This window comes from Larus michahellis, unplaced genomic scaffold (genome assembly GCF_964199755.1).
Source record: "Larus michahellis unplaced genomic scaffold, bLarMic1.1 SCAFFOLD_78, whole genome shotgun sequence".
Lineage (NCBI taxonomy): Eukaryota > Metazoa > Chordata > Aves > Charadriiformes > Laridae > Larus > Larus michahellis.
In genome coordinates this window covers 778,072-788,385 of record NW_027436116.1, presented here as the reverse complement: position 1 = coordinate 788,385, position 10,314 = coordinate 778,072, and the positions used below count along the sequence as shown (strand labels likewise).

Sequence of the window (10,314 nt, the reverse complement as noted above, 5' to 3'; positions counted from 1 at the left end):
TTTACCTGAGTAGTATATGCATACTTTTTCATATCAGGACCAATATACTGGCATATAACCACTGGTTAAGATTCGATATGTAGGGTCATTCAAAAAGATGTTTGTTAGTGCCCAGGCGATGCTTGTTACTGCAGTAAAGGAACGTTACTTTCTGCAACTAAAAGCACACAACGACGTGTGTTATGTTGACCCACAGTTGACTGAGCCCAGGGAGGTGTCCAGAAACTCAATTACAGCTCTGTAACATGATTCCATAGGTTAACATGTAACATGGCTCCATAGGTTATGTGGTGCCTTTGATGCGGAGTGCAACTTAAAATAATTTAAAACCTGAAGAGTTAAATAATTCTTCTTCCAGGACTGTCTAGACAAACACTGACGTAAACCATCGTAGTGCAGAGCCCTAATAATATATATTTATGTATCTTGATAAAAAAAAAGATTATATAAAATTACATTCCGGGCGTTACAATGTTTTGCTTTGCCATCTGCATATACCTTAACGTACAGAAAATGAACCTTAATGTATTGCGTAAATAATTAAGCATTTTCTCAACATCTCATTATACTCTACCTGTTACCAAAGAATGCATTTTTATTCTTGCTTTCTGTACTTAGCCAGTACAACATGTTAATGTCTACCGCATACAAAGCAGGGACTCCAATGCTAAGTAAATATCTTGATTTTCAAATGTGCAGCTCCATGCATCTTTCAGAGGTGTGAATAAGGAAGGTGTTTAGAATGACTAAAGTAAAACATAATGTCTATAACAAGTTCAAAAGCAGGATAATATGTCACTTCTCTTCCTTAGCTTCTTAAACTCAGTCCGTAGGGGCTAGGAATATGACATGAAGTACAATGACCTACGACAAAAATGATTTAGAATGTCGACTTGATGAGAACTTTAAGGTGTATTTCTTTAGTTAGTATTTTGGACCTGAGCAGAATATAGCACTTAATTTCCAGTGAACACAGAAAAGGGGGAGCTTCCTATCAAAGGAGCGGTATAGAACAAACCATTTTTATTCCGGTTTTTGTATGGGTTCATGTACAGTTTTACTGAGCTCTTTTCTGAATTTGGGGTTGAGTAAAAGAATTTCAGCTTGGGTTTAATGACAGTTAACTCAATATTTAAAAGTCTCCAAAACGTGATACCTAACAATCCTCTGCCGAGGTTCACTGCATAGGCTGATGAATCTAAGATGGGCAGCTTTTATGGACGTGATCTGAATTTTATGCTCACGACAACATTTTGTGAGGTCTAATTTTGCTCGCAATACTTTTACATAACAGCTTAAGCACACGTTACGTTAAGTTCTTGTGGGTCTGCAACGAAGACCAAATGCTGGTACCGCTGCCAAACTACCCTCTAGTTCCGTTGGTAACGGACTGTAACTAAAGCTGCCAAGTTCGAGACACGACTGTATTCAAGTTAACTGATCAACAGTGACATCCATATACAAAGGAAGCATCAGCTAGTAACGGACCAGCAAGAGAAAAAAGAATAAAGTGAAAATAAAATCTCACACTTTTAGACCAAATGTTCCTTTTTTTTTACTTCAAAATTAAGAAGCAATACCATTTTTCAACTGCAGCAGTCTTAATACTAATATATCAAATTATAACCCCTCAAGAAATAGAAAAATCAAGGCCATAAGCAGTGATACGAACATTCACAGGCCTTTAGGTTGAAAAATACAGAGAAAACAGAAATTTAGTCTTGATACAGACATGTAAGATGACAATGTCTGCGTATCTTTCCATTTGAATGAACCCAATTATACTTTAAACTTAAATTGATACCTGGGTACACTGAGAAATGGCTTCATCCAGTGCCAGTGCGCGCTTTTTGACTTCTTCCTTAATTTTACTCTAAAGGGTGTCAGCTGCCACATATTCCTCTTGGATAGAAAAACCTTCCCCTGGGCTCAGCTCCCGCAACTGAGGCCCAGTTTTGTTCATCTTATCTATAGGAGGCTTGTGCTCAGCCATCAGCCCACGCAGTTGCTATAACAAACAAAACAACTTCTCAGTTTCTTATGCTTGCACCACCACATTACAGCTGTCCACACTTCTAACACAACCAGCTGGCGAGAAATTCCAAACAAATTCCCTTCATCCTAATGTCAAGCGCAAATAATATTGAACAAAGGTAGTGATTGCTCTGCCAGTGATGGCTCCCATTCCAACAGAGAGCTATCCAGGCTTTAAACACCACAATTAGAGACGCACTGGAAAGGTCCAGGCAATACTCTCGTAGGACAGATGATTGGTTACAGGCAAAATATAAGATGCTAACTATGCATATGATCTTGGCAACAGACACTCCCCATACCTAGTACCTATAATGACAGAAATGTCAACAATATTCCAGGCATGTGCATAACACCACTGCATATATACTTTTCGTGTTGGTATTTGTCACTTGCCTCAAACCCTTCCATTGAAGAACATCACAGAAAGAGGTACCGGCATTGCAAGAATATGAATTCAAATTATCCTTGCTTTAAGAAGAGGGAAGTAGCACAAGGAAGAGTCAAAGAAATCAGTGAAAAGGAGAAACGGACAAGGAAGACCGATTGGGAGAGACTATCAACCTAGTTTAGCAGTCTCCTCTCTGGCCACAAGACCCCTCTGTCTTCACAACAGCGCTATTTCTTAATTGACACAAAGTTTAGCAAGTAATTAATAAGTAAATTAAATTTCATCTCAGCTGTCTACTCCCTCTCATCATCCACCCCCTAAGTAAGTCAAAACTGTGCATAAAACTTGTGGAAGTGAAAGGTCACAAGGTGTCTTCCAACTTGCCAAAGGATTTGGGTTTTGTTTACTTGCACCCGTAGATCTGACAAAAGGGAAAGGTTTTTTGCAGGAGTAGCCCGATCCTTCCCTCCACTTTTATTTATTTTCTCAGCTCGTTCCTCCCTTTTCAGGAAAATCCCACTCTCTTGTCAGGCACTGTCCCTCCTGGTGCTGTGAACTCCATGCATTTCTACCCTATAGCCCCTGTGCAGGAACATGAGAGGCACATGCTCTGTTCCGCTCAGCTCAGACTTTGTTTAAGTTAATGAAGGCACAGAAAAGGGCCTGTGTCAGTCTCGGTGTAAATACATCCTCTTGTCTTCAACTAAGCTTCTTCCCTTAAAACGACATCCTGATACTGGCTCGCTTACTTGCTCCTCCCCAGAGAAGGAGAGGTTGAGAAGATTGAAAAGACAGTGACCATGACTCTCAGCAGCCCTCTGATGGCAAAACAGCAATGAAAACACAAATCCCCCTGACTCTAGCTCTTACCCAGAATGTAACTCCTTGTGTACCTTGTAGCAGGGAAAATAATGCTGGTTAGCGGAGAAGAGGCAAAGGTGAAACTAAGGGCAGCCTGAAATTTTTTAGAAAATAATTTTGTGTGGTTTATTTCTGTGCACAAATAGATGATTTGACACAAGGCCCACAAGCGTGCACATTTCTGGGTCCAAACCTTACGCTAGTGCTCTGCCCACGGCTTAGTTCAAACCAAACTGACTGCATGCTACTCACACAGAACCGACTCTATGAATTCCATGACTTGGAATAAAGACGGTCATCAGTAAATATATCAGAACAGAAAGGTAAGTAAATACAGAAAACGGTTTTCAATTCACATTCAGAACCTTTTTTTTTTTTTTGAATACAACAATAAATGACTTGGTCTTCTCCACGATCTACTATTGGGTAAACAATTCCAGTAAACAAGTATTCCAGATCAGATTACGTGTTAAAATTGCCTGACATTAATCTTCTACTTAACAATCAAATCCCAGCTAATGGCATAGCCCAGGGAAAATGCAAAAACAGAAGCTCATCTGAAGGGCCTCTCATGCAAGCAGAATGATTGGGGGGACAATCCTGGAAGTAAAGCAAGCATGATTTGGTTCACAGTGACTAAACAAGATAGTTTGTCAAGCTCATGTTATATAGCTAGTCTTAACAGAGCCTGTTTGTTCATTGTGGACATAACAGGAAGACAAATGAGTGGACCCACTGTTTACCAGTACATAGTAGTGGCATATCTTCATTAACTGGTCCCAGAGTAAACAAAAAAAAACAGAGTAAAACTTTGAAGCCGGGGTTCATCCTATCTAACTGGAGTCGCTTAATTGAGGCAGCTAAAAAAACCCCAATCCTAGTTACTCTGTGCTCAGCAGGGAGAGAGAGGTCTGTCCAGTAGCCATATGGGTTTGACCTCACTGCACGGTGCGATCTGCACGCTCACCCTGGGGCCTCTGTGCAGAGGAGAGAGAGAGAAACCAAGAGGCCCAGGGAGCAGGAAAGAAGGGTGACGGGGAAAGTAGAGGGAGAGGAAGGATGACAGAGAGAGAGAGGGGCTTGGAGAAAAGAGAAAGGGCGAACAGGGAGCAGAGCACAGCAAGAGAGAGGAAGGGAGGTACAGGGAGGCGAAAAACAGGACCCAGAGGGAAAGGGGAAGGGCAGGGAGGAACAAGGAGGCAGAAGAGGGCTGACAGGAACCCAAGGGCCCAGGACTCACTGCAGCTCGCGGCTCTGCAGATCTGTCCTGTCGGCCTGTGCCAGCCTCCCCTCAGCCGACACAAGATGGCCGCCGGGAGCCTCGTGCCGGGTCCACAACTCCCAGCGTGCCCCGGGGCGCCCCTCCTGCCCTCTGACCCCGCGGGAAACATGGCCGCCTCCCCGGGGGCTGCCCTGGCCCAGGGCCAGGTCCTGGAGCATGGCTGGGAGGGAGAGAAGGTGGGGAGAGGGCAGCGGGGTTGGGGGAGAGGGCCGGGAAGGGCCAGAGGGCCGGGGAGAGCAGAGGGGAGCTGGTCAGGGAGGGGAGGGAGGAGAAGTGCTGGTGAGGAACGGGCAAGAGATGGAGGGCAAGAGACGCTGGTTAAGGACTCGTCTGCTGAGACATGGCTCAGGACCACACCAGGGCCAGCAGCGCTGCTTTCTGCATCCCGTGGCGGTGCTGGGCAGAGGGACGGGTTGGCAGGTCCCGGCACGAGGTACGTGTGTGGGACGTCAGGGTGACTCTCGCCTGGTTTTTCCCAGCAAAGCCCCAGCCGGTGCCAGCCCCGAGCTGCAGCCCCGGGGCCGAGGCTGCAGGAGCCGGGCATTTCTGCAGGTGCCGCACCCTGCCGTTGGCTGCCCTGGGCTTCCCCCCCGTTGTCTGCAGCTCTGCTTTCTGCCAGCTCTGAGGGCACCGCAGAATGGCTCTCCTGCTCCCCAAAGCTGTCCTGACCCATGTCTGCAGCTCGTGTGTGGCGTCTGCATCACACAGCGGTTTGCGGGTGGCAGCTCTCTCTTGTGGCACCCTGGGAATGGGGGCCAGGCAAACCCCATCTCTCCCTTTCGATCTTTGCCCCCCAGGGAGACCAAGCAGAGATGTACCATGTGCTGGAGAGCATCCTGCAGGGAGGCGACGGCTGATGGCAGAGCAGCGCTGAGAGCCTCCTGACAGCAAAGGTGCCCAGTGGCCGCAGAGGAGCCCAGGGGAGCTGATTCTTTTGGAGGCCACCAGGGCAGCCTTCCTCCGCCCCTGGATTTGGTGAGCGATGGAGCAGTGCAGAGCCGTCCCTCAGGCATGCAGGCCTCAGGAGGGCTTCCCAGTGCCCCAGTGAGAGATCCTGCTCCCAGGAAGCGCCTCCCCATGGAGCAAAGGCCATATCCAGCCACCCGGCGCTGGGTACGGCTGCCCCAAGGGGTGTCTCAAGGAGGACGGGGTCATCTGTCTGATGGCTCTGACACAGAAATGGTGAGCTGAAGCCCCGTGGCCATGGCTGGCTGGGTCAAAGTCTCCGAGTTTAGTGACATTTGGTGAAGTCCTGGGCTAAGTATCGCATGACTTGAAACATTGCTGAAAAAATGGTGGAGGTTTGTCTGCGTGTTCTGGATGCTTCTGGATGCTGGACTGTGGCTAGGAGGGAATGTGCTTAGTTATTTCTCAAAGGGAGACAAAGTAAGTGCCTAAGTAAGGGTCAGTGTAACTCTTCAGAGCTTTGGCTGTTTAAATGTTGACCTGAACTTCTACAGAAACGGTAAAACGCTTGCACTTCTCTTCTAGTTCATGCGTGGGTACAGGGAAGAAGGCAGCAGACGTACACATTAGCTAAACCCCCTTTTTATTGCTGGCGGTAAAGGCGCCTCTCGGCTGGGAGCCCGAGAAGGACCCCGTGTTACAATTCTTGCTCCCTTACATGCCATCCTAAGGCGATTCACATATGCATTGTTACAGTCTAAGAAACCTATTGGCTTTGGCCATGAGATCGCCTGTTACCATTCACTTTGGAGGAGTTGTTGACGTGACCCGCTTTGCAAGCACGCTTCATTCATATTTAGTAGCTGAGTTTGCCCTCTTTCGTTGCACCTTGGCGGCTTTCACCTTGTTTCCGTCTGGTTTCTTGTAACAACAGACCCACTTGCATAGGTGAGCTCACTGCTGGTCAAGTTCTCTTGCGCGTGTCTCGGAAGCCATCTTTACAGAGGAGCTTTTTCTTTGTAGCCCAGTGCGCTGGTCAGCTTTTTCAGCAGGGCTAGTTCAGAGCCTACGCGGCAGGACACAGCTGCCGCATCAAAAGTTTGCCTTCTATCCCACAGGAGCTTGATGGTGAAAGCGCCATTTCTAGCTTTACGAAGGAGACAGAGAGGACCAAAGCTCCCTGAGCTTTGTTGGGCTGAGCTGGCCTTCGGGATAACTCGGCTCCTTCCTTTGCCACTTGCTTGGCTACTTTTTTCCAACCGTTGATGGTTTACTGCCCACTTCTCCTCAACGGCCATCCTCTTGCAAAGGTAATTACGATTTGAACTTTAGGACAGATGGTACAGTAGGTAGATACGGGATCAAAGTATAGGCTGTTCTCTACCTTGGGAAGGGTAGGATGAGCAATTACACCTTGATAGGCTGTCCAGGTATGCGCTATGGGTAGAGTTCCTATTTGCTAATTGTTGTTTCTTTAGCATGTGCTGGGGGCTCGGTCTGGAATGACAAGAAGCCCACCCTGACTGATGCGGTGGGAAGGGAGACAGCAGAGGAGCACAGCAAAGGCAGCTGTTAAAGGAGCGGCTGAAAGCCAGTGCCTCCTGCATCCAAGGTGGGAAAGTGTGGGCTGGAGAACCAGAGGGCTCTGCTGCTAAAGGCAGCCACAGGGAAGCAGCAGGTCCTCTTCCGTGAAGGTGACGCACAGTGCAGCCTTCCCAAAGGGCCTTGGTAACTGCTGTCAGTGAGAGTCCAGTGACAGGGCCAGGAGGGCCATCAGCCTGCAGCTGTGCAGCGGTTGTAACTACCGCTGAAATGGTTGTAGAGGGGGATGCTGTGCTGTGGGTTTGGCTTGGGGTTCTTTTCTTAACTATTTTGTTGGGGTGCAACTATTTCTTTGCACTCAGGTGGGGGGACTGGCGCTGATCTTCTCTTTCTGGAGCGTGTCCTGGCATCCTTTGTCACCCAGAGCTTTCCCCTCTGTTCCTGAAGAGGAGCGATGTCCCCGAGCTGCGGGGCTGTGCTCTCCGCACCCAGTTCATCAATAAATTTGTTGTGTTTCATAAGATACTGGTTTTGCACAGATACATAGTGAAGGTAAGGGTGTTTTCCATGCGAAAACACAAAAATACCCCAGTGGTTTTCAGAGCACAGCTAGGGAATACGTTTTGGTGTAACATGTATGAATGCCAACTTTTGGGTTTATATGCATAACCGTGACTTGCAGTTGTTATTCGTCAGATGTAGATGCTTAAACTCACCTTCAGAAGAAAAAGGAAAAAAAAAACAGACCAGGATTTTCTGCCTAAGTGGGATGTTTGGAATTCCTATGTGTGGACATACAGTATTGCATTTTATACCTTTGTCTGTGCAGCAGTCCTGACAAAATGTTGAAATGATCTTGGAAAGAACAAAGTGAAGGTTGAGTGAAGATGGCCTCCTTGTTCAGATTTTTCTGAGTACTCCAAGCTTTTACAGTTCAGTGACTGTTACTTTTCACAATGGAAATCTAGTACTAGAAGCAAAGCTAATATGAGGTAAAAGTAAACAGGATTTTAAAAATCAGTGGAAAAATATGAGATGATGCTTTTAGAGATGCCAGGAAGGCAAAGGGATGGTTGGGACCTATTTTACAAAGGGGGTGGGGGGATGTCCTCTTCCACGTTTACTCCAGAGGCGTGTTCTGTAAGGGCAGAATTCCCTTCAAAAAGCCCATACTCAAGAATAGTGCATTTAGACTTGCCTCCTTTTAATTTGATCTGAATTTCTTATCATAGATGTTCTCACAATATCGTGGTAGAACGGTAAACTCCAGAACTAGGGTTTCTTGAGTACTCTTTCCTGCCTGTACCATTCTGTCTCAAGCCCCTTGGAGAATGTGCTATTCTGCTTATCAGGCAAAAGACAAAAAAGTACAAAACCAAAAATGGGACTCTGAACTGCTCTTAGGTGAATAGTTTTAAGGAAGAAGAGGGCTCTTCAAAGACTGTCTCTGCAGCTCGGAACTTGCTCGAGTTCAGTGTTACAGCATGCGCTTGACGGTTTTAGTAATGCTGTGATGCGATGTCTTCAAAACAAACTCCTGCTAACTCCAAAGGAAGTCATGCCCATAGGAAGAATATACTGAAAAATGATGCCTAAATTGTGAACTATTCCTATTTTGTGTCTGATCCCTGAGCAAAATCTCCCTGACAGAGCTTGGCTTGATATCCAGTATCTTTGGTTTTCAGACCATCGTTCTGCAAAGCTAAGGGCTTTTAGCATTTGAAACCGTAGGCAGATTACAGGGAATGGCTGCGGGTAGCACTTTAAAAGAGTTACTCATATCCAGCTGGTGTAAGTACAATATAAAACCATTCTCATGGGAAAGTCTTTGCATTTTAAGCTTGCTCAGTCCAAGTGTCTCAGGTAGTAAGGGCAGGTTTTTTTGGGTCGTATGTAAAAGGTCAGAAGGCTTTCCTCCTTTTCAAAAGACTGACATGGTGTAAGCCAAGGCAAAGCACGGGTAGCTTCAGGCACACACTGTTTTCTAAAGGCTTTTAGAGGCTGTCTTCGTATGTAGTTTTGTTTGAGTCTCTCTGCTCTGCAAGAAGGGAATTGAAAGAATTAACGTCCCTTCACGTTTAATTCAAAGGAGATGATTAGCTTCAGAGGGGAGATACCACTTTAGTTTGAGCCAATTGTGCCTACTTGTGAAAGCAAGCTCAAAAAAGGCCAAAAGTTCTGTGATGCAAATTCTAGCACTGCCAGTTTTGGCTCCATTCAAATGTAAAGCACTGAGAGGCCGAGAAGTGTGGTTGTTGGTGGAAGAAGCTCCAAGAAATAGGCAGAGACGGCAGGGTCTCTTCTGCGTTCCCTCAGTCTTGAGCACTGGTGGCATTAGGTGAATTGTTTGAGTTAACAGCTCTGGAAGCAATGGCGTTTTCATGCTTTAGCTCGGTGCCTGTTTTGTTGCAGGGCAAGCTAGACAGACTTTCTATCTGTCAGGGGATTCTCTGAAGTGCTGTGTAATTACGTATTAATACTTAATCCTTAATCCTTATGAACGGACTAGGGTTTTTTTCTGTGTTTCTCTTGTTTTCAGAATACACCGATGACAATGCCCTGATTCCTAAGAACTCATCGGTGATTGTCAGAAGAATCCCTGTTGGAGGAGTTAAAGCTACCAGCAAAACATCTGTTAGGTAAGTATCCACAAACCATTGTATTCTTTGTTAGGGGTTTTGGTGTGTTAACTTTTTAAATTTATATTAGCTTACAGGGCTTTCAGCTTGTATCTTTCTTGTTAAAGCTGCTGTTAATTTTTGTTGTCCTGGGCTAGATTTTAATGTATCTGCCCCAAAGCAGGCTGACATTTTTAGTCCTGTTGGGACATGGGGTTCAAACTCCATCAATTACAACTTTTAAGGTGACTCTGTTGGGTTTGTTCTTGGGGCTGATTGTTCTGAGACCCATGGTCTCTACATGGATCTCCATATGGAGAAATTCCTTATTTTATGTGTTTGCTTTTACACATTCTAGTGTAATCTTAGGATTTGTTCCCATCTCAGAAGAGCCTGAGTCTCAGTGTTTGACTATTTCTTGCACTTGGGCTGGAGGGTATTCTTACGGCCCAAATCTGGGTTTTTTGCGTACTAGCTATAGAGGAAAGACCCAGGGTTGCCAGCTGGCAAACAATGCAAACAAGAAGTTTCATTCATAAAGGATTCCTAGTAGTTTCCTAAAGACAATGTCCGTTTAAGGCAAGAGAAAAAGAACAGTATCCTAAAGCCTTTTGTGCGAGTACGATGATACTGTTGTGTCTCGCACCAACAGTACAGCAGCACCCTGGTACTCGTGAAGT

General features: G+C 45.9%; 1 pseudogene; it reads left to right on the top strand.

Moving 5' to 3' along the window:
* LOC141736967 (endoplasmic reticulum chaperone BiP pseudogene) overlaps positions 1-10,314 on the top strand; it is a 110,968-nt pseudogene that overhangs the window by 7,733 nt on the left and 92,921 nt on the right.